This window comes from Agelaius phoeniceus, chromosome 7 (genome assembly GCF_051311805.1).
Source record: "Agelaius phoeniceus isolate bAgePho1 chromosome 7, bAgePho1.hap1, whole genome shotgun sequence".
Taxonomy (NCBI): Eukaryota; Metazoa; Chordata; class Aves; order Passeriformes; family Icteridae; genus Agelaius; species Agelaius phoeniceus.
This window is the reverse complement of record NC_135271.1, coordinates 22,146,046-22,172,643: the sequence shown is the minus strand read 5'-3', so window position 1 is coordinate 22,172,643 and position 26,598 is coordinate 22,146,046. Positions and strand designations below refer to the sequence as shown.

The 26,598-nt window shown below is 40.2% G+C and overlaps 2 long non-coding RNA genes across 2 annotated transcripts; one reads left to right on the top strand and one right to left on the bottom strand.

Annotated features, from left to right (window-relative positions):
• The first annotated feature begins 2,665 nt into the window (after positions 1-2,665).
• On the top strand, positions 2,666-11,125 carry LOC143694454 (uncharacterized). Its single transcript, XR_013182939.1, has 4 exons — positions 2,666-2,768; positions 6,577-6,651; positions 7,617-7,704; positions 11,008-11,125. It is a non-coding gene; the product is annotated as an uncharacterized LOC143694454 (long non-coding RNA).
• Positions 11,126-17,734: 6,609 nt separating this feature from the next.
• Positions 17,735-25,944, bottom strand: LOC143694455 (uncharacterized). Its single transcript, XR_013182940.1, has 3 exons — positions 25,815-25,944; positions 24,859-24,930; positions 17,735-17,903 (listed from the first exon to the last, which is right to left on the bottom strand). It is a non-coding gene; the product is annotated as an uncharacterized LOC143694455 (long non-coding RNA).
• Between the last annotated feature and the right edge of the window lie 654 nt (positions 25,945-26,598).

Here is a 26,598-nt window from a genome sequence, read left to right as displayed (position 1 = left end):
TATGCTGCAGCATCAGAGAAGTTATTGACATTTTACACCTCTAATAGACTTTGCAAAGTCAGGATGCATCCATAGCTGTTGAGATTCCTGCCACAGCTTGCAATTTCAGCACCTAAAGTTATACCTTCTAGGTTCCATGTTACCTGTGATACCATCAATCACCATCCTTTGTAAGCCACATTGCATAGGAGAGCATTTTATGATGAGCATTAGTGTTGTAATATAGCAAAGAGCATTGTTAATGAAGCATGGAAAAAGAATAAATTCAGCTAATGGGTATATGTGTCAAATTTCAATTAGGGATATGTTGGAAAGTGAAAGAGAGCGACGAGCATACAAATTAAACCTTTGACCTTCAGAGTAAAGGGAGAAAAACCTGAGAGAAAAGGGGGATGTTCAGAGATGTTTTCCTAGCTGAATGCTGAAAAGTCTGAGCACAAACTTTGAAGTACTCTTTTAACTTCAATTACCATTGTTTAAGAAGTGACTCAGAAAAATTCTGTTTTGATTCAGCTGGTTTGTTGACAGCTATATTACTTTTTGTGCTATTTCCTGTGTGGGGGAGAGAGAGACTGGAAGCAGTTCATGGTGATGGCAGACAAAATCTCACCTTTGTGAAGCCTAGGGAGAAAATATTAAAGCTTATCCTTCCTTGCCTGTGAAATGCTACTGGACAGAACCTCCTTCTCACTCCTCTTAGGCTTTCAAACAGGTTTTAGTTGAACCAAAGCATGTTTTAGTGCATAATCTGATGGGCATAGCTTTTGATTGCAAATAAACAGTGGTGGAGGGTGCAGCAGGAGCAAAGCTGAGCAAGCTGCAAGGGCTGGGCACGGCTCAAGGCACCTGGCAATTGGTGGCTCATGTTTGCTGTGACAGTGAAGGGAGCAATAGCTCCCACACACAGCAGTGGGCTCACACAGGAGATGCTGCAAGCCTGCACATGTGATTTAACATCAGCTGCTCTGCTGAAGCAGGGTAGAATCAATTCAGCTCGAGTTTAATAAACACAATTGCCATTACATGTACATATGTCAGGGTTTAATTCAACTCATTCTTCTGCATGAGGAGTGAGGGTCTGCTCCACAGAGCACTGAGGCTTGTGTGGAAAACTGCTAAGACATGAAGCCATGTCCACTGCCCTGGCCAAAGCCAACGTGCTGGTACTTTTCTGACTTGTTGACTGCTAGAGAAAGCTTCCTGGGGTGCTTGTGTGTGAAGCACACCTGAGGACAGCTCTGGGACAGACACCTCTGCCTGTGTCCTGTCAGACTGAAAACAGCAGGCAGGGAGTCACCTCTCATTGCCAGCCTAGTAAGGAAACCAACCCCGCTTGTATTATTTCCCCACAACCAATTAATACAATTAACACTTTGATGTTCCTAAAATAGTTGAACATTTGGCTAGGAGACCAACCCTTGACAGAACTCAAAGTGTATTCTCAGGTTGTTGCCACAGGATTTCATTTCCCACAAAAGTCCATCATTCTGAGGATCTCCCTTATCTTTACTTTACACTTTTTTAATCACAAAAGCCTCTGGATCCTTGAGAGTGCAAGTCTTTCCTCTCTTTTCTAGACATCCCTCCTGGCACCCCTCTGCTCTGTGGGGGTGTGCAGCCAGCTGCAGGTTTAACCACAGCACGGGGCTCTGGTTTGTGCCAAATTCCATACACAAGGGAAGATTATAGTGACCTGCTGGGTAGCAAAACCTTGAAAGCAAGAGGGAAAGGAATCTCTGTGTCTCAGGGACAGTTCAGTGTCAAGCAACCCCAGGCTCACCAGGGGGAGCCCACGTGGGCCTGGAAAGACATTGATGCCCTCTACTTTTTGGTTTGTAGTAATAATATGTAACTGATTGCTAGCAAGAGCATATATTACATAGAAAACTGTGTTTTGCTTCTTCAAAAGCTCATGTAAAGACTAGAGAAACATTGAATTACTAACATTTTTCTTTTTAAGTTTTCAACTAGGACAGGTATCTCAGAAATATTGCATGATTATTCTTAGCATCTGCTAATGGATGTATGGATAGCTAATTATCCTGTTAAATCATATGATATCACTTTTGTTTCATGACTGAATGATGTATGTCCCTGTAAGTAGGTAATACAGGAGTATTTCTAAATGACAAAATTTGCTTTGACAATTCCTGCAGCCTGAAACATTAAATTCTCTTAATTCCCATATGCTAGCACATATTTAAGACTCATTTTCAATCTTTTGTATTTACTTTCAATAGCTAGAAAGAAAATATTTTCAGAAGAGTATCTACTCTAATAAACATCTATATGTTTATTTAAAACTATATTTATTGGCTTTAATAGCAAAAATGTAACATTATTGTTACTGGATAAATATTATACTGTGGAAGTCTATTTCCAATCTTAATATTCTCATTCACAGGTTAGAGAAGGAGGAATCTTCTGTGAACTTCCTGCAAAATTTGTTTTCAGCTTCTGTTTAAGTGAAAATCCTTGCCAGAAAACTTGTCAGTAGGATATTCAGGGAAGTTTTATTTGCTCTTGTGTGTCTAACCATATGAAAATAAAATCCTACTTCTGAACTTTTTAGAGCAACCCCTCAATGAATAGGGGATTTCTTTAAAAAAAAAAAACAAAAAAAACCACCTAAGCTGCTGTTCTCCAGGCACTGCAGTGCTCAGATTGCAAAGGAAGTTGGAGATCTGTGGGCACATACAGCAGCACAGGGAGTGACATCCCCCAGAGTCTCATCTGGACCTGACACAAAGGAGGAGCAAGGAAAGCAGGTGAGGGATACAGCACTGCATTAACTCAGAGTCTTAACTGCCTGCTTTGGTGTTACCTGGGGGGGAATTTTTTTCCTGTTTTGGCAGATTTTTCCCCAAATACCTTCAAGCTTCAGATAACTCCCTTTCCACAAGCAGCAGAGATGATCAGCTGAGTGCTACAGGCTTAGTCCTGTCAGGTAAATTACCCACAACTGCACCACTTGCTCAAGTCAGGGCTGCAGACCTTGACCCAAAAGTCCAGCTCATTTCTCTCTTGCTAGCGAGGATGGAGTCCTGCCCTACTTGCCAGCTATGGATTTCCTCCCTGATTAGAAACAATATCTAATGCAATTTAAATCTGACACTGGGGTGGTGTCACCAGACAGAGAGACATTCCTCAGTACATTAGAAGGAGGAGTTGGGTGAGCCAGAGAAGAAATTAGCCTGCTTTAATTTAGGGCTGGGTATGCACGCTGCACCAACAGCTCAGCATGCTCAGAGTCAAGTAGATTAAATGCAGCAATTTATTGCCAAGATGCAGGATTGAAGCACAGTGGATATGTGTTTATGTTTTACACCTCTAATCTTGCTTCTGTTGTGCAGACTTTAAAATTGCACCAGTGAGAAGAGGCTGAGTATGGCTATGTTCAGGTAAAAAATGGAGGGCTCGGGAAATGTAAAAGACAGAGAAAATGAAGAGTAGGAGAGTCCTTCTACTACTCCAGGAATTTTTCAGGACCTTTCTACTATTTGATGCAATATAGATTTCTACAACACATTGTTAGGAGAATGTCATAAAACATAGATTAATGATTGCATTTTCATCCTTTTGATGTGCCATTTAATGAGGTGTATTCCCTTTCATACTCAACATCAAAAAGACAACCGCTGGAATTCTTCAGGTATACATCAAACAAGTTTTTGTGTTAACAGGTAAAATCATCTAGGCAAGAGAATGCTGCTTTTATAGCCACTGTTGTGCAGCTGATTTGATACAGGCAGTCTAGTACTAGTGGTTACTCACTAGAGTAATTGAAAATGTATGTGCAAGCTCTGCAGCTCAAGCCCACTCTGCTTCCCAGCCCCAAATGAAAGGGAACAAGGTCTCCCTCTCTGTAAATTAGATTAAGTTTGCAATTTAAAGAGCTTTTAACCATGTCCAGCATAGTCTTACTTTACAGAATTTGTAGCTTTCATCTAAATCAATATTCTCTTTAAAGGGTCCTACTTTTAACACTTCCAGCTTTTGTGATTGTCTATAAAGTGAATTACATTATTCTGAAAGCACTTGTTAGGTGTTATTTCGAAAAGATGTCCAGCTTTTCATAACAGTGGATTTGTTTCTGCAGGTAACTATGATTTTTACAAAACAATCCCACCACAGGTATCTTGAGCAAGTTTGAGCTTGCAGAAAAAATTACTTTCTAGAAAGACTGAATTACCTCCTAGATATCCCAAATCTGGCTCTGCTGTTGAAATTATTTCATTTCACTCCAAAACCATGAACATATTGGTTCTTCAGTCCAGACAAGTTTTACAACTTTTATCACTGATTGTGCCCTTGTGCTGGTCCAAACACCTATCACTGTTGGGAGAACATGGAGAAACCTCCTTCCTTTTAAGTATTTGTTCCCACTGCCTCCAAGCAGTTTTTTAGCTGTTGGTTGGCTACAAGTGCAGGGTTTGGTTTTTTACACAATTTATGGGGGGGTTCTGGTACACAGCCCTCTGTGGGGTCAGGCTCTCACCCATCCAGGCACTGTCTTGGACTTGTTGCCAAGTTTGCTGCCACCACACTTTTATTCCCTGCCATTTCTAAGGGCTTCAGTGTGGTTTGAACAAGTGTCCCAGTAGATAGCAGTGTTGCCTAAAAGTGCTGGGGATTTCTAAGAAGAAAGCTTTCTACTACATATTCCTAAAATTTATGCTATACCTTAAGACTATTCATTCAAACACAATATGGGCAAATTGCAGGATGTCTCCCAAAATATAAGCTGTAACAAATAAGGATTTCGACATTCATTCCTACACATTTCTGCATTTAATCAACCTGTTCTTCTCTATGCCACCCAGTCATTTAGTGCTCAAATTCTAAAGACATTTTACAAGACTTGTGGAATTATTTTTTTAACATATAATGAGAGAGAAAGCTCTGTTTTGTTTCAGTAAAAAAACAAATTCAAAACAAATTCAAACAATGCTCTCTAGTTCTCTTTATAATGACTGGATATGCAAAAGCTGGTTTTAAATTCTGTGACTCATCTCCAGCAGCAGGCTCAGCTGAAGGAACACAGGAGAGTTCTAGCCAGTGTTTTACAGATACATCATTTTCCTGAACAAAGGTGAAGGTTGGTTTGCATAGAGCTGTGTGCAAGTGAATAAGCACAGCCACTAGTACTGCTCTGCAATTTGTTCTTTCTCTTGCTTCAGGAGACAGCACAAATGCTTTTCTTTTCTTTTTTTTTTTTAATATATATTTGGATTATATTAATGCATATTGCCTATTTGTCCCTGACTTATTGCTCACCTCTGACCATAGCTTCAGGTCCTAAATTTAACTATTGCTTTCCCAAGGTGGTAATAGGAAGCTGGTATATGTCCAAAAAATGTCTCAGGTCTATTTATGAGCAAACCATACTCATAGATAAGGTAGAGAATTGTTTACTTGTTGCTTTGGGAAATGTTCCCTAATTTTCTTAATTTTATTATCAACAAGTTCTCTTGCTATGACAATGTCTATGTCTATCTTATATGTGTATATATACACACATAAATATGAATTTAATATATGAAATCCTGAAATGTTACACTGAGAACTAATGCTATCCACAGTGCTTGAAGATTTGAGCTAGAAGTCCATTCTTCCCACAGATCTTAGAGTGACAGGAAGTTTTGAATGGGTTTTTAAATATATCTTTGGAGATTTAAAAATAGTTTTATACCAGAAGGCAAATATACAGTAGGTCCTCCTGTGAAGCTTATCTTTCAGCTGGCAATAAATAGTGTATGGCTCAGGGATTTTTGATCTAGTTTGGCCTATCCATTCTGTTATACCTGAATGGATTGCTTTAATATGCTATTGAGATGAGCTCCCACTCTGGAAGGTCATTAAATGGTAATGAATTACCAGCTTTTCTTATCCTGAGCTGGAGCCAGCAGCTTTCTCAGACTGCAGTGCCATCACCAGGGGTCTGCAGGGAGAGGCTGGGGCAGCATTTCAGTGAGGGGCTGTGACCTGTGAGCATGGGCAGCCAGGGAACCTTCCCTTTATCAGCCGTGCCATGTCTTTATCACACAATAGACTGCAACAATGAATCCTTTACCTGTGATTTTCTAGTGCTGACTTCACTGAGAAGGGTGACATTTAAACTCTCACATCTTCCCCTTGAATTTTTTTGACATACTCTTCTTCCCACATCCTCAAAATTTTATTTACTTTTTAACAAGCACCCTATCTGAATACTATCTGGGTAAAAGTCATTTAAGAGAGAAATGGTTTTGTTTTGTTGCTTTTCCCCTCTAAAATATATTACATAATAACCATAAAGAGCAACGAAATATGGTTGTTCTAAGCTGTGTATAATGGCCTCTAATTGAAAACTTCGTGTACCCCATGTCTCCCTTTCTAAGTATAAATGGGTACTTAGTGAATAAGTGTCTGACTTGAACTGAAATGAAAATTAAAGTGAATCTTGGTGAGCCAGGGCCCTGTATTGTATATTGATTGAGGTTTTTCATTATTTGATGTTGGTAAAATAGCTTCTATTTCAGGATAAATATTTATCCTCAAAGAAAAAATTAAATTAGCTATTTACTTATTCTTCAGGGCAATATGTATCCTGAAGAAGAGACTCTGTGGTGTTAAGAACTGCCAGCTAATAGATGGCATAGAAGACTGAAGGTGAGCTACATGTGAATTTCTTTTACACAGAACTCTTCAAATGCTGGCAGTAACACAATCATTCTGATAAATAAGCCAAAGAGTAATTACTGAGCACTGGGATGGTTAGCTACCACCTGAAGGCATAATTCTACAAGACAAATGCACATGGACTTTGACAACAGATAAGATTTCTGATTTCCCACACAGCAGAAAACTCTCTCCACCTTACCACTTTACAATAACATTACTTGTTTGATTATTATCATTCATCTTTTGCATTATACAGAAAGGTAGTTCCAGTGGAGGTAAAATACCCTCGAAATTACCAACTCTTTCTTTTTTTATAAGTAAGAGCTATTTGTCCTTCTACTCTCCTCTCATACAAAAGCTTTTCAGTCTGAGGCATGGGCCACATCCCAGCTAAGCCATAGGGCTCACTTTCAAGTCCAAAGGAAATTTCTGTGGGTGATCTATCTTATTACAAGAGAGAAACTGAGCTGGGCTGCAGACAACTCACCAAAGCTGAAATTCATCATGTTTCTTCTATTCTGAGTTTAAGCTACTGTATCTGATTTAGGAAATGAGCTGGAGAAAAAAAAAATCATGTTTGGCTCGTTCAGATACCACCTATAAATATAGTTAATGTTATACAGGTTAAGCATGGTTGTAAGGTGCCAGGAAAGTACATGATGCATAAAACAGGCCTTCCAGAAAATAATTCTTCAGTAAATTGTACTTTTGCTTGTAATGAAGCTATATATAAACTACACAATGAGGCAAGTCATGCCCATATTGAACCGTTGAGTAGCGTGCCAAACCTGCGATTATTTCTTCATTTTTCTCGATTCCCTTATTTCCCACATAATTCTCTTGTTTTCCACTTTAAAAATGTTATTTTCTCTACAAAGCTCATGAAGGTCATGAAAAATATTACTATGAGTATATACTGTGAATAGACTGAATGTTTTATCTCATCCTTTCAGTCTTACAGAATAACAGCAGGATCAAGCTTTCAAGACCCACAGATCTTGAGACTGAGAGCACCCATCAGAGACTTGGTGTGATAAGCAGGTAGAGTCTGCATTTTCACTTCTGCTTCCTCTCTGCTGATGGTAACTTCTAAAAAACGTGGAAATGGGGTTTATTATCCAACCTAAGGAGGTGAATGCATTGGCAATCTCCAATTCCATTCTATCTCATTGCATGAGAATGAGTGAAAAGGAGAAGGGGAAAGGGCTGGTCACTTTGCAGCTATTCCTGGTAAACTCAGCTCATCCTTGCAGATACAAGCTTGGTTTTCATCATGCCACTTGCCTACTTATACAACAAAGATTAAAGGCACATTTTAACAGACATTTGCTTTCTAAACTTGCTTATTAAAAGGAAACAATGACTTTTTTTTTCCCAGGTGATAGTTTAACATAATGGAAATCATCACAAGGAGCAATCACTTCCTGAGCAGGTGCTCAGCTTCATTACACTGTATTAGGAAATGTAAAGACATGATATATAAAAATGAATCTCCAGTGTCATGTTATTTCTAGTAAATGAAAAATAACTCCCCTCCTGTCAGTTAAGCTTAACCAACATTAAATTAGCCCAAATTAGGTCAGAATCAAGCCCAGAGATTATATTGAATATATTGAAGAAGAGATAGTAGAGTGTTTTACCTGTAATTTATTAATTTTGTATTTCCCCAAACTACTCTTATTGGCATCAAATACACTGAATATATTTTAAATGTAAATACCAAACTATGAACCTGAGTACACTTCATCTGTGTAAACCATGAGTAAGAACTTGTTTTCAGTGCTAGGACTGGAATTAGCAAGATATTTAAATAAAGGAAAAATTATTATAGGATTACAAAAGAAAACAGTAGCAAAATATGCACAGCTAGAAGACCCTACCTTAAGGAGTGTACAAAAGCAGCAGGTACTAAGAACCCAAGTAATTGTTGTTAGAGCAATGTGCCAGCTGAAAACTATATCTATCTAACAGCACAAATCCAAAACCAAACTATCTTCTTGCTAAATTACCTTCAAAGACAATAACTCTTAAAATAATTCTGATATAAAAACCAATGGTACAGTAGTTTGTACTCTTAGATTTGATATTAGTCTCAGTGTGTCTGTAGGAACATTCTTGATTATTGCTGTTTGCTTTAATATAAATTTCTATTAAATGCAAGGACATGGCTGACACACAAAATTCACATTTATAAATAGTTTCTTATTCCCACAAACAACAAGAATCCTTGGAAGAACTCTAGCCTCAAACTTCTAGCATGTAATTAATTGTTTTTCTGTGGTGATTGGAAGCTTCAACACATTTTGCTATTTTTAAATCAGAAACTGTTTCCAAATTAAGGATTCTTGCTCAGAATTTGTACCTGTAATTTGTGCTTCCCAATAAATTAATCTTAATAGCAAACAATCAAGTAAATGTACATGTGCTTCAAAATGTAGTTTAGGAGCAGTGGAGATTTTCATGTGAAAAGCTGCAGCTCAAATTAATTTGACACATTAAAATGTCTCCTACCACATTCCCTGTCCAGAACTGCTTGGGTGAGATCACGTAGACAGAACAACATTTCTCTTAAATGAGGTTTTGACTGCATGGATACCAGGGCAGCCTCACACAAGGCTGTTTTTATCTTTTACTGTGTAACAAGGTGCAAGTCCAATTGCTGCAATTAGGGATTCAACACATTCTAATATTGGAAAGCAAATAGCAGTCTTAGTGCAAACTTTCACTCAGGGAAAAAAAGAAACAAACCACACTAAGCTATAATTCCCAGAAGTTTGAGAGAGAACATTTTAAAGCTGGCAGAGCAGAGATAAATGAAGAGAAAGAAAAATGCTTTGAAAGTATGTTTCAAGCAAAACATTTCAAAGTGCCACCAATAGAAAACCAATAAAGACTTCCATTACCACATTACTTCACAGTTTTAAACCTGTGCATATAATTTTTCTTAAAAAGAACCTCAACTTCCTCTGGGGAATCACCATCTAAGCAGTCTCAGTAGCAGCTGTCTGTGAGTTCAAGAATTTGGGTGACAAATAAAGGAAATCCTACAGCTGCTGACTCACTTCACACAAAGGTAATTGCAGATGACCTGAGCAAGGTCCTGTCTTGAACAAAATCGGGAAAAGTGACAGAAGTGCACTGAGACAGGTTCTGTTTCTCAGTGTGACAGCTGCTAGAACAAAGTTAATTATCCCTTGGGTTTTAAGCCATTGGTGAAAGGAAGAATGTCCAGCAAAATGTGTACATCTGGCCAGTCAGCAGTGAGAAGATGGTATCTGAAAATAGGAGAGAGCTAGTCTAAAGAACAGTCTGCAGGGTAGGTGGAGGAAAGCCCTTTAATTAGGGCAGACACACTGACTTTTGGAAGAAAAATGGCCAGGCCCCATTTTGTCCTCAGTTGCTGTGTTGCCTTGTGCAACGGCAAGATCTTTCGAGGTCAGTAACCTTGCAGTCAGCAACACAGAAGCTACTAGTTTGGGAAATCATAAATATTGCAAAAAGCATTGCCAGAGAGCATTTATTTTTCATAAGTTCCCACAACTGATAGGCTTATCTCCTCCAAGCCTGCCTTCACAGTTAAGCAGGATGACATTCAGGAATAGTAGAGGAAAAGCAGGATGCTTCACACAAGATGCACCTTTAGATTCTTTTAACTACCCTCACAGTAAAACTTCATACACATCAGCCAAGAATTCATTCTTCTGTTTTCTTAGAGAAATAATGGATTCAAAAGAACTAGTTCACCTAGGGTACTAATTGGGTGTTTTGGAATCTTTGAAGTGATAATATAAAACCATCAGAAAATACAGGCTTCCTCCGAAAAATAAGTAGGATCACAATACTAATGGTTTGGGGGCTTTAAAGGGGCAAAAAAAAAAAGCTGGATTCTGTAGATGTAATTTTTGCATGCATTATCCAGAGACCCTCTATCTTAGGAAGATATTTTCCTAAGATAGAGGGTCTCTGGATAATTTTGCAAAACCAAAATGAAGTTAGGATTTTTCCACTGCAGCTTAGAAGTGCTTGGAGCTACTAGATCCATCAGCACACAAAAAGTGAAAAAAATAAAAGCAGGTGGTATAGTAAAATATTTTGTGGATTAGATAGCTGTTAGCATAGCATAGGTGCCCTTGATGTTGCTTTCCAAATCCAGTTGTCTGCACATGGTCCTGAATGTTGCAAAACACAGAATCCCAAAATAGCCTGGGTTGGAAGGGACCTTAAAGGACATCTAATTCCAACTAATTCTAACTCCTGCCATGGGCAGGGATGCCACCCTCTAGACCAGGTTACTCAGGGCCCCATCCAACCTGGTCTTGAAGAAATCTCTTTGTCTATTAACAGGTTCCTCCCTCTTCAACAAGGTACAAATCTCAAGGTACAACAAGGAAAGCAAGGTACAAATCTCACTTTTATGGATCTTAGGTGCCATAATATTGAAAGCAACATCTCAAAAATCCCACGGAGACAGATGTCAGTTCCTGATTTCCCCAAGGTGAAGACACACTGCACCTAGGGTATTTGTTGAGACTTTTTGCCTCAGGGTAGGTTTTAGTACAATCATTTTAAGATGAAGGCAACTGCACAAAGGTAAATTTCCTCCCAGATTTAGAACTAGCTTGATGAAGGGAATTATTGATTACTGATGAAATGCTAATACCATGCTAAATGTAATTTATTCAAGAGGTAGCCGTGCTGCTAATGAACAGAAACATTTCTACGCCTGAAATTTACTGAATGATGTAAAAAGTAAATCATATGCTCAAGGTGGTTTTACAAAGTACTTGAAGATATTTTCTTTTAGTCTAATAGTAGATGAAGATTCAGGGCTGCCATTTTTAGCTCTGTATTGTTCAAAGTTCTTTATTTGGTTGGAATACAGGGACAAGTAGCGTGGCAAACAGGCTGTTTAGTGATCAGGCTGGTGGGGGGCCATGGGGGTTGGGGTGCACTCCCTGAGAGCCATGGGATGGGACTGGGAGCCCAAATCCTGGGATGTGGGCCATGCAAGGGGATTAAGTCAGTCTTGAAAGGAGAGAAGAGCAGCTGACTTGCTGACAATGTGGTTTTTAGGAGAAATGTGCATGTTTTGTTAGACCACAAAACAGACAAAGGGAGCTCAGAAAGGTTGAAGAACTTGAGGCAGCAGTCAACCCTTCTCTGTGCTACTAAAACTTTACATGGAAATTTTTGCAGATGACTTTTACCTCTCTGAAAATAGAAGCTGATAATGAAACTGTGGACTTGAATTTAATGATCCCAGTGTGAAAGGGCACCTATAAAATGATTTCTCCTTTTGTTGGCTGCTTCTAACCAACAGTTTAGAAAAACAAACACTTGACAGCAACAAAAGGCTTTTTTTTTTTTCCCTGACCTGAATGCAGTAATTGCTACATTTATTTTATGATTCTCTTTTTGGAAAAAAATAAAATAAAATCGATGATGAGCAGAGCAGAGGGCATTTGGAGCCAAACAAGATAAGTGACAGATGGTCACTGAATGACCACACAAAGTCATAACATCAGAGATCCTGGAAAGGACTCTGGTCCAGGCAATGAGTAACATGGCATAGTTTCCCAAACTTAAATAGGTACTTTTGAAGCATAACTCTAAAATCACCCTGAAGTATTTTTAAAACTCCTCAATATTGTGCCTGTGGGGGGAAGCTATTTTTTGTGTGTTGGCGGAGATTTCAGGAGTGAATTTTGGCAAGCTCAGCTGAGTTCCCTCACTGCACAGTATATAATAATGTTCATTATGATTATATCAAATACTATCCATTTTGTGCAGAATTAAATTTGATCTAATTCTGAAATGAATTCAAACTCCTAATACCCAGGTGCATCCTGGAATCAGATTTTTCTTGGTAATTAGTCCCTGACTCCTTGATGGTTAATTTTGTACATTTTGTACAAAACTCTTATTGCATTTTACATTACTGCTTTTTGTATGGAAAATATTTAACAGAGCAACAAATGGATCCTCTATTCTACCTTTTTTGTTAGAGGCCAAGAAACCACAACAATGGACCACAAAGATTCCCCAAGCTCTCTCACTGCTTTGCTCCTGAAGAAGCAGAATACCTTTCCAATCTCCAGGGCTGAAGCTCTGGAGAGTCTTGAGTGTTAAAAGTTTCTAATCTTTTATTCTGCTTCACTTATCTGGCAATACATATTCATGAGAAAGGTCATTATAGCAGCACCCAGTAGTGTGGCTCCAGTTTAGAGCAGCGGCACTCAGTGCTCAACAACCAAACCCACAGAAGCTCAGCAGGCAGGAGAAAGCAATAGTCTGAAACCTAATGAAACCAAAAAAGTTTTCACCTACATTATTGGGCTACCAGGGGGAAAAGAGCTTTTGAACTTATTTGTGTCTGTCTTCCTAGAGATTTTTAAAAGGCATTTTGCCTTGAGAGTGCTCTGGCAGGTGCTGCATACCTGTATTTCTCAACTGCCAGAGGAGTGCTGCACAGGGCAAGTAGGGACAGTGGGACAAATCTCATGGATTCAAAGAGCCTGGTCACCAAATTTCAGAGAAGAGTGGGCTGAAAAACAGTGCAAGGATCAGGTTTGTTCTTCTACAGCTGTGGTCTGTGACCACTCCAGATGTCAGTAACAAACTTGATGACACAAAAAAAATTTTGGCCTAAGACAAACTAGCAGCTAAATGAGCTTTGAGTAACAATTAGATGCAGAGCTGAGATTTTAGAGGAAGCTCCTGGAGACTCCCTCAGGCCACCTGAGCTTGAAGGAACTCTGCAGGTACTGGGGTTACCCCAATCCTGTCCACTGACCCCAAATGCAACATTACAGCATCCCTCCTGTAAATGACACTTCTCAAATACCCAAAAAAACCCAGCTACCTTTCAGTTCCCTGCCTCACATCACTCTATTTGTACTTTCAGTGCAGTATAAAACAATTTTTTAGGTGATTTATAGTTTCATGATAGTAAAACCATATGCAGATTACTTAAAGACTAATATATGCTACATACAATGTTTCTAGCATTCAAATAGGCATACTTTAAAATATTTCAATTAAGCTTCTAATTCAAATTACTTTATCATTACTTATATCCCTGTCAATGTATATAACTGTAGGTGTGCTTGGATGAGTGGGTGGCAGTAAATGTATAACCAGTGGATTTCAATACCACAAACTAAATATTAATTTCTTATCAACTCTTTTGCCAAAGCATTAGTTTGACTCATTAGATTCAAGTGTCCGTGAATGTATGAGAGTCAAAGAACAACATGGTGAGACAAAAGAGAGCATTCCTATCCCCCAGCACAGAGAAGGCCATTTCCTCCCATTCTCACATATTGGTGCCTCAACAGCAGGAACATCTAAAATGCTGCCACACATTTTCCTGCAGGTAGCTACAGGAGCAAGCGAAAAGGGAAAAAAAAGGGCAGTAAGTCCCTTGTATGCAATCTGGGGCTAATCTCCACTCATTAGGGTGTGAGTGGAGATCTCATTCCCACTGCCTTTCTAGGACCTGGCAGCTTCTGGAGGAATCCTGCCCCATGTTGGTATCTAGCTCTCATTTTGGAATGGAGGATCAAGTCTGGGTCCTGATTGTTTTTTCCTCTCTCTCTTGTCAGCTTTTTTTTTCTCTGCTCTGTGGAACTGGCTGCCCCTGCACTGCAGTCAGGGTCCCCCACCTTTTATTTCAGTGATTTTAAGGTAAGATTTTATTGTATCCCTATCACTGCTGTGGTCCTGGAGACAGTTTCTGTACCTTCCCTCACTTACCTGTATTCCTCCTGCCACACTGATCTGAAAGATTGTTTCTTTTCCTCTGGACATCTCCTTCCCTGCTCTTGACTTTGCCAAGTGACTGTGTCTGACACAGCTGCCCTTGGCCTTGAACCCATCCTGGGCACTGACCAGCTCACTGCAGGCTTACCTGAACTGCATCTGGGCCATCCCTACCAGCCTTAATTTTAGGTGTTTTTGAAGGAAGAAGTGATTTTCCACAGCTCAGATAGCTTTCATCAGAATATTCTTAATATTAAACAATGATGCCGTTCAACGAGTTAAAGCTACCACTCTCTAGAGACTATTCAAAATTCAGTAACCTTGGCAACAAAATAAAAAGCAATTCTGATTTAGTTGTTTAAAATGGGGAACATACACTCTTACATACGTGAGCATATTGTTAACAGATTGGTTTATGTTCCTATTTTCCTAATTGTATGGCTTCCTTAAACATTCCAGTATTAGAAAATACCACATTTTATTCATCTAAAATTTGTCCTACATTACAGAACATCACCTGATCAGGGAAAAAAACCAAACACATCCCTCTGGAACAGAGTCAGAAAAATGGTGCAGGTGCCTACAGACATTCTTGTCAACTGACTACAAACAGAAAATAACAGTATACACTCAGGTGATTTTTCAAGGCAAACTGAGTAGTCACTCATTATTATTTTCATGTCTTATATAATACTTTCATATCTATCCCCTGCAGAGGTATGCATTTCAGGGTAGGAATCAAAAGAGGAACATTCCCTTCAAAGCTGAAGCCTCATGGAGCTCCAGAAGAGCTCTATGTGTGAGCTGTGTGCTAAGAGACAAGCTGGTGAGTCTGGACAGTGCTGCTAAACATGGAAATATCTGGGACAAATGGGAAAAGGTTGGGTGGCTCTGTGCCCCAGCACCCAGCACCACCCAGGTTCCTGGTGCTCTGCACCTCCACAGGGCTTCACAATTGAAATTGGCTCCCTGAGATTTTCTTTTTGCTTTTGCAAATTGTACCAAAGTGTTACCCTCGTTCACTTAGGAGGCTTGAGGCAAAAAGCTCAGGCCATCTAACAGCAAACTGCTAAAAGTGCTGTATGTTTTCCTTTTTTAAGTTTGTGAAATAATTTGTTTCCCCAAGCTAGTGATAATATGGATTTGGAGCACAGCTTTCCCAGATTTATTTAATAAAGGGTTACCATTTTTCTTCTAGCAGAAACAATCAGAGAAAAGAAAGCTATTCTCCTCCACACAATGGAAAGCAGGATTATAGAATAAATGCAAGGGAGATAAGAAAGGTGAATCAATTTAAATGACCTTTACTCAAGCTTCATTGAAACAAATGAATAAGAGGATTTATCTACCAGAAAATAAAGCGGAAATAAGAAAATAATGGCTAAACAGCAAACTAAAGGGAAAATTCTAATTATATTGAAAGAGATTTGCCAGGGTTTCTTAGTTTAAAATTAAAAACAGCTTAGAGTATGTTAAAACATGTATAGATTATAGCTGAGCAAACATAATAAACCCACTTGGACAGCTAGGCTAGGAGTAGGATAGAATGCAGTGCTTGCAGCTGAGAAAGGGCTTTGCCTATTTGCACCATTAACTTTCTAAAATTTAGTCCTCCTACCTTATGGATCAACTGTTTGAGAGATTAATTGGCTTGCTAATACCATAAAATCCTATTTTTTATTTCTCACATAGGACAGGAGCCTAAATAGTCCATTGCAAAGCTAGGCCAAAAAAAGCACATAAATGGAGTTTTAATAGTGCCACAAGCAGCAGCTGTGGGGCTGAAGGTCCCAAGTGTTGGCTAAGCCCTATCCTGGTGCACAGGGTCCTCAGCCTGACATGGGCCTGGCTGTGCCAAGCAGAGGCATTCCTAGGATGGTGCCAAATGTGCAAATCCCTGCTCTCCAGAGCCGTGGGTGCCAGCCAGCACCCATACCCCAGCAGCTCCCACCCAGAGCCTTTGCTGCCCACAGCCAGCTCAACAGTGCTGCTGAGCACCCTGAACAGCATCTGCCTTCCAGTGCTAGGCAGAACCTCATGTAGGGGTTGTTTGTTCCCCATAAATATTTTTTCGTATTTGTAAAAAAAGCACCCTAAATAAGCAAACTGCATATGCAGTTCTTCTGTGAAAGAAAAAAAATCCTTTTTTTTTGTTTGCTTAGCTTAAATCTTTGCCTCCTTTTGATATGACAATCAACCAACTAAGACCATTAATTACATGGTGATAAATTTCTTTCAGTGCACAGATACCAGGGTAATAGGTTTAAGCAAAGCCATGGAATTTGGCAGCTTTCCTTTCCTAGCAAGATTATGTCAGTGCTCCTAAATCCATTGATCCAGTGAGACAGTAATTAGTTAATTTAATGAGAATCAAAGGATTTTAGCCTGCAGAATTTACAGTACTAACAAGACAGGTTCTTTTTGGAAGCTATTTCCAATAAAAACACTTCAGTCAGCCAGCAAGAATATTGTCTCTTGATTAAAAACATGGAGCATCGTTTATCGCTATCACCACAGGGTTAGGCTAATGCTGGAAAGTATCCTGTGCTTACACTGGTTTTGGCTACTGTTAGAGTGCCTGTTTTGTTTTAAGAACATTATTGTGAATCACCTTTGTGAGCATCTTCTTAGGGTGCAGCCATGTGCATGGATGGTTCTGCTTGTTCTCGTTAATTATTTTCCCCGCAGTGAGGAGATTTCTGCTGGTGCCTGATTGCTGTGGCTGCCAGGGGCAATACAGTGGGCAGGGAAAACAAGGCTCAACTGCAAAAGGCAGATTTGCTTGGCAGCAAGACATGCCCAAGAAATGCTGGTTTCAGCTGAGGGGCTCCACACAAGCCTAATGTGCAGGAAAGCTGTGTTGAGCTCGCACAGTCCTGGAGACTGCCTTTGCCATATCTCTAAAGAATGATTAATTGCTCTGATGACACATCCTAAACCTGGCATTTAATTTCACTCTACAGAGACCTAGCACTTCTGCTGTTAGCTCAAACAAGCAAAGAAACCAAAACCATTTTGCAAAAGAACAAACCAAATAAAGCCAACCAGGAGCCAACTAAAGGAAAAACACAGCCCACGAGCCTCTGTTCACACACACTTAGCCTGTGCTAAGCAGGCCCGGGAATAAAGGAATCTGAGGCAGACAGACAGCTGGACATCCCCCCATTCCCCTCCCAGATTTTGGCTGTGCAAGGGACCTTTGGAAAGAAAATATGTTCTGTGGAGAAGTGTCTCCTGCAACTGCAAGAAGTCAGGCCTAAGGTAGTGTCCACAAAATGTGAATTATTGGCAATGCATACCTCTGCTTTTGTAGGCCATGCTTGCAGCACATGAGCTGTGAACCAAGGTGGGAATATTGCTCATCTCTGGAATTGGCTCTAATTCTGGTTTTCACCACAAACTTCATGGCTCCTTTCATGGGTGATTTTGCTTATTCTCCAGCATCCATATTGCAAACAGCCTGAACACTTCAGATGGCTCTAAGGGAGAAAGGAAAAGAGGAGAAATATTTTGTGGCAAAACTTTCCTTACAAGATAAATATTTAGAGGGGTATGAGTTCCTGAGGTGTTTATTTAAAAGCATCTTCAATTTACAGGCAGCTCCAGAATCACTGCATAATATCCCCTCCATGGAATTAGTCAGTTTACACATAAATATAACTTTTTCTCTTGTATTTCTCTTTGCTTACATAAAACAGACATTTGAGTATAAAAATATTGTGATTAAATTGGGGAATTAGTTGGCTGAGTACTTAAACAATTCCCCTACCAGAAAAATAAAAACTATTTAACTAAAAGAGTCAATGTCTTCTCTGAGGATGCTTTAAAAGATTATTTAAATCTTATAAATATTTAAAGACCTGCACAGAAGTTAATGGATTTTTAAAGAAAAACAAAACCGCCATGAACAACAGCATCTTATCTTCTACTAAACCAATTAAAGAGTAAATCCTATGTTGTGACTGTATTTTGAAAATTACCTTGGTTGAACTAGATTGTATCTCTATTGAGATGCAGTCAGGATTTTGCTGAAAACAACACAGATATTTTTCAGCTTAAACAGGTAAAGCTCCTGCTACAGGAACATCACATGGCCTTCAAGAACCAAAGTGAGGATGCAGGTTTCCCATCCTTCCCTTTCTTTGCTGCAAATAGCTGGCCCTGGCCAGTGTCCGATTCCCATGCTCATTTTACGTGCCTCAACACCAGAGCTTCATGGTTTAAAAGAGTAGCCATCATATTTCTCAGGAGATTTAAAAAGAAACTAAATCTTATTAACTTTGTAAGTAAAGCTACCAGTGCAGTCACTTGTTTCTCCCTGATGTAGGGACTGAGTATGTTGAAAATGCAGAAGTTTGTTTTTACATGGATCCTTGGGTATTTGAAGGTGAGCACCTATTCAAGCCTGTGGATTGGTGATTGGTTACATGGGGTCTCCCATGGTGTATCTTGGTCACTTGTGGGGAAAGCCCCCCCATCTCTTCAAAACCTCAGCTCTGAAGGAAAATAAATCCAAACACCTTCAACTTTTATCATTCAAAACCAACTATTTCATTACCACTCTCTGCACTGAACATTTTCCACTTGGTAATTAAGCTTAATCATGAAGATAAAAACATCATTTGCATGCATTTTTAAGACAAAATAGTGGTCTGATTTAATTTACTTCACCACAAGGCTGGTGTGCACCATGTCTAAGTGAGAGGAGAGCAAAGGCCTTGTTACCATTATCCTTGAATCTATAGAAAGTTTGAAGTGATGTGAATAATGGGGGTGGGAGGGGAGTTTGGTTTTTGTTCCAATGCTCTGCTTTTTTCTCACTGAACACATTGACAAATGTTAAGATGAGCCCTCAGCTGAAGGAGATCCTGCAGAAATACAGCCCCCTAGCAACACTGTTACTATGCACAGGGAGTACATAAAACCTTATTCCCCTAAAAGACCGTGTTTGAGGAGGGAATAAAATTTTATTTTCTTTTAAAATAAAGATAAGGTGCTTGCAAATGTTTCACGCACCTCTAAATATACTGTAAGCACAATCTGAATAGAGGCAGGATTCATAATATAAACTCAGAATGATGACTGTGGCACAGAAGCAGATAACTAGAGGAACCAGAGATACAGATCTTTTCTGTGAAAGCCACATTTCCACCACTATGAATTGGGAGAAACAGAGCATTTGATTTTGAGTCCAGAGAAACAGAAGAAAAGAGGACAATAGCATCCACAAAGGGGAGCTGCTGTAATAAGGGAGGGCACGTGGATGGGGAAGGCTTTTGGCAGCCAGGAGAGGCCTGGGTCTGCACAGAGAGGTGTGCTACAAAAGGCATTCCTGCAAGAAAGCAAAGTGAATAGGAGAGGAAAATGAATCTTTTCACTGGCCAGATGAAGGATGTGCTCAGAACAATGTGCCTCCAGGAATAAATCCTCTTTCTCCTCTCTCAGCAGCTTACTCAGGAACCAGAGCCCACAGAGCACTAATGATTGCAGTGAGTTAATGAATATGTGCTTATGAAGCATCCAGCAATTCTTTTAAACTATGATTTATCTTCCAAACTCTTACTAAGGAAGAATCCTATCAATATACATCTCTGAGCAAATTCTTTGAATGTGTTGCTTTTAGTGATTGCATATTTTCTCTTTATTGACCAAAGCTTTTGTGAGCTGGGGTCCAGTGCAGTACAGGTCTCAGCATGCTTGTGAGAACAGCTCCACTGAGATGCACAGGGTTGTATCCTTGTACATTTGGTCACCAGAAACAAGGGGGGGTTGGTCTTTCTACTACAACAGCACAAAAGCACATAAAAAACAGACTGAGCTGATGAGAACTTAACTAAGGGTCCTCCATATGGATATCCTGGGAAGAAAACCCAAGCTCTGCTGGCCTCCATTGCTGTGAAACTGGCAGGGCTCTGGCACTGACCAGCTGTAGTGCACAGTGAGTCATTTTGATATTCAGAAATGGCTGTTTTACACCCATATTTCCCATGGAAGCAGAGGTCTGAGTCCCAAAGAGCTGCACTGCGGACCCCAAGCACTGCTGCCATCACCACCTGACAGGGATACATGCCCAACAGGATCACTAGCTTCAGCCACATCCTGGCAGAAAGAATATAAACAAGCCTCAGGAAAAATGTGGGATTTTTTTTCTCTCTAAAAACCACCTTTTCCAGCAGCAGGCTTTGTAGCTTGTTTTACTTTTCCAGCTGAGCAGACCCAGTGCAGAGGCAGCCTAAGGTAGTGCTTTTCATTTTGTACACCCACAGTCACAAGTCTCTCTCATTGTTCCTGCTTTCGACAGAGGTTACCAATTATACTCCTTGTCGTACATGGCAACTGTTTACAAGAAAATTACCTTGTTTATATATTTTTCCTACAGTTAACAAATTATCTTAAATGTCAAGTTGCTTGATACAGAAATAAGCGAGCCTACTGTATGCTTTAAAGCACTACAATTGTTGGTAAATTGCACTCAGCACTGAATTATAGACATCATTCGGAAGGAAAATACTTTCCCAAGGGATTCATCTGACATCATAAACTATGAAAATGAAGGCTTAGCCATTTATAAATGTCAGCAGAACAAAACCAGCCCATCTTTTGAGCACAATTAGTCACGTGCAGTTAACTGTTTAACACTTGCACTGTATTGCTATTGATCTCTGATTGCTTTAATGAAATCAATTCCATAGCTGTTCATTTATCATTAATTGTGTTGTGAGCTTCAGAGGGGATTGAGAGCACAAAGGAGGTTGGCTCACAGACTGGACCGAGCAGTTTTTGACATAATGAGTAAAAGTGAGCCACCTCTCTCATTCTGCATGCATGAAACACCCTTAACAATCATGCTTGTCTTCACCACTGTCTTCTGTGTCACTGTGGCAGCAGTTTTTATCAGTTAGGGCCATTAGGCACTGAAAGAAATCAGCATTTTCTGTTTTCATACAGAGGAGTTGCCAGTCAGGGGCTGTGGCTGGCTTGCAGGAGCAGTTCAGGGCAGCAATGAGCCAGCACCCTCTCCTCTGCTCAGCCTCTGCTGTGTGGTAGCAGCACCAGCACAGCAAGTCCCTCTCTCAGCTCCACAGGCAGGTTGGTGAATCCCAACAGCTTTAGGTGACACTCACTACCCCAGGAGGTTGGTGATGGTACAGTTGTTTCACTGACCAGTGCCTTTTCTCCTCAAGGCTGATTCCCTGTTGGGAAGATCTGGAAACCTGCCATACTACATGGCTATATGTACAGTTGCCACTTCCCCTCACTCTCCTAATAGTTTTCCACAAAAAAAATCCAGCCCTGGTGGGCAAAACTACTTCATTTCAATGCCCTTGTTTTCCTCCTGGAGTCCCCTTTGCATAATATGAGAAGAGTCAGTGTCCTACTTCCATGCCTGGCACTTTGCTTTCTGACACTGCACTGCTCTATTACAGCAGATGGAGAGTATGGCCTCTTCCCTAAAGTAACAACTTGCTGGTACTTGGTATTCTCATATAAATCCTTGTTTTTTCCAGAGTTACAATGGCAAATCATAAATATTTGCTCAGGTCTTAATAATGAGTCTAATGTTTCAGAAGAGCCTCTGCTCTTGCCTGTATCCACCCCATTTCAGTGGAGTAGCAAATGGGACAGATGATTCACACAAAATTACACTGGCAAACCATAACCCATCCCTGTATCACACTTCAGTGGTGTCTTTCTGTGCCTTTCCAGCAGCAGATCATCAGCCACTGCAGAAGGAGCTTTACTACTCATTATGATGGTAATGTAGTATGATTTGCACTTGCTTCATACATATTACATATTTCAGATGGATAATAAGGGGAACAGTGTAAATACCCAAAAAAGGTTATAATAGGTTATAATACCTAGACAAGGATTCCAGAAAGAGAAAGAAAAATATAGTTGTTGAGAAATATTTTGGTCAAATCTGAACCAAACAGTCTTAACAAAACTGACTGCAGAAAGAGGAATTAGAACAGCCCCCAGAAGCATGTCTTTTCCAAGTATTTCCTTTCAACTAACTTGTGATTTAAAAGATGAGCATCTTATGCAGACTGGCATTAGAAATGAGATTAGATTGGAAGGAGAGAAAGGAGAGAAAATGTTCAAAATGAGGAAAAGGTGAAAGAGATGCATGCATTAAAAACAGTCAACTGTCACTCAAGAGACAGTGAGAAGACTATGAGAGGTAAATAGAAGGATTTTTTTCCCCAACGACAGAACCACTTCAAGAATGTTTCACTGTCTCTTCTTATTTACATTAATGTGTATTTGATGTTTCACTGTCTCTTCTTATTTACATTAATGGGTATTTGATCATTACAGCCTGTGAAAAATGACAGTAACAATGTTCATCAGATACAAGGACAGTCAGCGTTTATGAAGGGAGATAGGGCTACAGCATCCCAAAGTCCACAAATAGCTGATGACAATTGGATAGTCCCAGTCAAGGCCCTGCTCTCCATGTGTGCCTTTTCTACAAAGTGAAGATTCTTTTCTCTGAGTGTTTTATATGGGATACCAGCTCATATATCAGATCACATTTCATTATCTTTTATGGTAATGCTTGGGCCATATATCATATTCCCTAATAAATCTTAGCTCTGCCAGCAGAGCATCATAACGTTACCTTTCAAAACACTGCTTTCAGCAGCAGATACACAGGGCTGCATCTTCCATGTGGGGGTTTTTGCAGTTTATCAAAATGAAACATGACATCCACTGTAAATGATATTCCCATTTAGTGCTTAATGATACATCTGCTTCCTCTCATCCACAAATTCTGATGGTTTGCTAAACAGATATTTTGTTTAGTGACAACCTGTATGCCAAACTGAGGATTCGTTATCTTCAGCCTATCAGCAGTGGGAGCTGATGCAATTATGAGTTGAGACTATGAGCTAAAACCCTCAGACATTACAACAAAAAAAAAGCACTTGCAAATACTGGATTTAACACCATGCTAGCCTCCAGAAAAAAAGATGAGCTTTAGAATTTGAGGTGTCATCAAGCACTGCTATTGTTTTTCAGTCTAAGGGTAAAAACCAAAATGGTGCTCTTCCAACAATAACTTGACTGAGAAGCAGCCATTATTGGTATGGAAAATGAGAGAGGGAGAACATAATTGTGGTGGTGTTTGAGGGTCTCCAGGATGAGGAGAGAGATGAGAATCTTGATTCTATGTTTCAGAAGGCTGATTTATTATTTTATTATATATATTATATTAAAAGAAAATGATATATTACAACTATACTAAAGAAAGAGAAAGGAAACATCAGAAAGCTAGAAAGTAATGAATAATAAAAACTCATGACTACTCATAGCCTTGACACAGCTGGGCCATGATTGGTCATCAAGTAGAAACAAACTACATGGAACCAATAAAAGACACACCTGTTGGTAAGCAACCTCTAAACCACATTCCAAGCAATCAGATAATTGTTTATATTTAATTTCTGAGGCCTCTCAGCTTTGCAGGAGAAAAATCCTACCAAAAAGATTTTCATAAAATATGCCTGTGACACATAACAATATCTTTCCATTAGCTTCTGTGTACTTGAATAGCCATATGGACACATCCAGAATTTCATGGGATTTTGGGGCAACAGAGCATAGAAAAACCTGTTGCTGCATACCCAACCTGTGCCCTGTTCCACAGCCTGGGGGCTGATACCACTTCCTGCTGTCCAGGGGGCAGCAGGACTCAACATCCAACATTTAGGCAATCAGTTTCCAAGGATTTTTGATAGGCAGAACATGCAACTTACTGTAGACCTACAGCAAGGTATAATTTTTGCAAGTTAAGCTAAAAAGGGCTAAGTACAGTTATATTAATTTCTGTCTAAATTAACATTATATTTCTTTTTGTTTTTCTCTTAGACTCTAGAATTTTTCAAAGAAATTTTCTGAACTTTGATAGAATCAGTGGATGCCTCAGAGGCGTAAATTAGCTCTTACCTCCACTGAGACAATAACCTGAAGGAGTTAAATATCCATGGCTTGGTTGTCAGGCATACTCAGTAAAAAAACCTACATATATTTTGTGATTGGTATCCTGACTGTACATCCATCAGAAAGGAGACCTCCATTTTCATCACTAGCTTTCGGTCAGGCTGGTGTGTGGGAAGTGGGCATGGCCTTCTTTCTCCATTCCACTGACTCTGGAGATCACCCTAGGGAGCAGATGGCTCTCTGGCCATCACTCACACACCTCTCTGAAAATGCCTTACAGGCTGACTGTGATCCCAAATATCCCAGGGACATGGCCTTGTTAAAATAAATTTGACTTCTGGATGACACTCCAAAAGTTAATATATCTGGAGGTGCTACTAGATGAAGGCAGAAAGTTTATTTAATGTGAGCCTTTCACCTGAATTTCCAACCCTTTCCATGCTGACATCTGGTTAAAGGAAGGAGACAAATCATTTTTTATCTTACCTGTCACTCAGTACATCTCCTCCTTAGAAAGCTGATAGCTCCAGTCACGCCCTTAGAACCATGTTTTGGCTCCTGTTCCAATGAAGAAAGTACAAAACTATAAATTTGAAATATTTTTTGATATTTAAAGAGAAATTCATGTTTTTTAAAATATGACATCTTCTAAGTGAAAGCTCTATAGCTACTTGAGAAGACTGTCACAGTTGAGATGGCCATGATACACAGAGTATCACAGCACAGTTTCAGAAAGCTTCAACCCACACAGAGTAACACCATACCTCTTCAGAAGGCTGCAAGCATCTGCCCTTCTTGTTCTTCAGCCCAACCTTTTATCCCCTCCTGTTGATGCCCTGCACCTGTGTGCCCTCTGTTCCCTGTGGTGGTTGGTCAGTGCCCCTGGGCACTCCATGGCTCATTGCTGTCAGTGCTGCTCACAGCTGCACCCACTGGGGATGAGGCTGGGCCACAGCCCCACTCCCAATCACCACAAACTGTGTGTGCCTACAGAAGACCATACCTACACCCTAACCTCAAGTCTCCAGCTCTGCTATGTTCTCTTTCTGCCAGGATGCTCTCTTCCTGTTTGACGCCCCAGGGCGGCTGGGAATGAGGCAGTTGTGATGAGTGCAGCCATTTCTACACATCCCATCCTAGACTGGGGACTGAAAGCTGGATCCTCTCTCCTGTCCCACCCAGGCCACTAAAATGATGCTCATTTCCCTCTGTCTCCACAGTGGCACTGGTGCTTTAGCTGCCACCTGAATGCCATCGCTCAGCCCTCTGCCCCCACTCCAGCCCCATCGCTGTGTGCCAGGGTGCAGGGATGCTGCTTGGAGCTAAATCACCCTGTTAATACTGCCTTCATTTTCCACTTGCTGTTCTCCAAACTGGTTTTACTTGTCTCCCTCCAGTTCAACTGTCAAATGAAGGAAAAAAGTAATAAAAACATCCATTACCTCATATGTCCCATGTAACTCTAGTTCTTTGCTCCATTCTCAGACCCATCCTGAATACCTCTGTAGTTATTAGTGGAAATTCACTTCACAGGGACAAAAATCTCCAACTCAACAGCAGAAGTTACGTTAAAAAGAGCTTTTCTGTGTAAAGCTCTTGATGAAAGGAAAATGTGACAGCCAAATTGCTTTCTCTCATCTGTGTTCCTCCTTGACCTGGCACAGACTTCATGAGGTGAATGGAAGGGCTCCCATTGATGTCAGTGGGCTGGGATCCAGTTCTTGATGTCCATGCTTTGAGGAACAAGAGAGCAAAGAGCACCTTTGTACAGCCTCTGTCTAGGTGATTTTAATTGTGGCAGTGGAGCAAAACAGCACCTGTACGTAAAGGATAGAAAAGGGAATGTTAAAAAGGGGCTGAGAAGTGCTGCAAGACAGGAGGAACTGCCTGTCAGTGAAAATAATGAGGAGACTAGGAGGTGTGTTTGGGGTGTTTTTCAGAGAATGTTTAAAGAGCTGCTGTCTCATCTCTGTGTAAGTGCAGTGTTGATTTTAGTAAATACGTCCAGTGGACATATATGTCCTTCCTCATTGAGATGGAGATATCTGCTCCTCCCCAGCTCTCCTCCTCACTGGCCAGCAGCTTCTGCAGGACACAGCTCCTGAGAGCAGGGCCTAATCACCATCCACTGCCAGACACACCTTTCCTCCTCTGTAACACCTCTCCTGCCTTCTCTGGGCTGGGAGTTCCCTAGGGATGCAGGGCAATTGCCCCCACATAAATTAT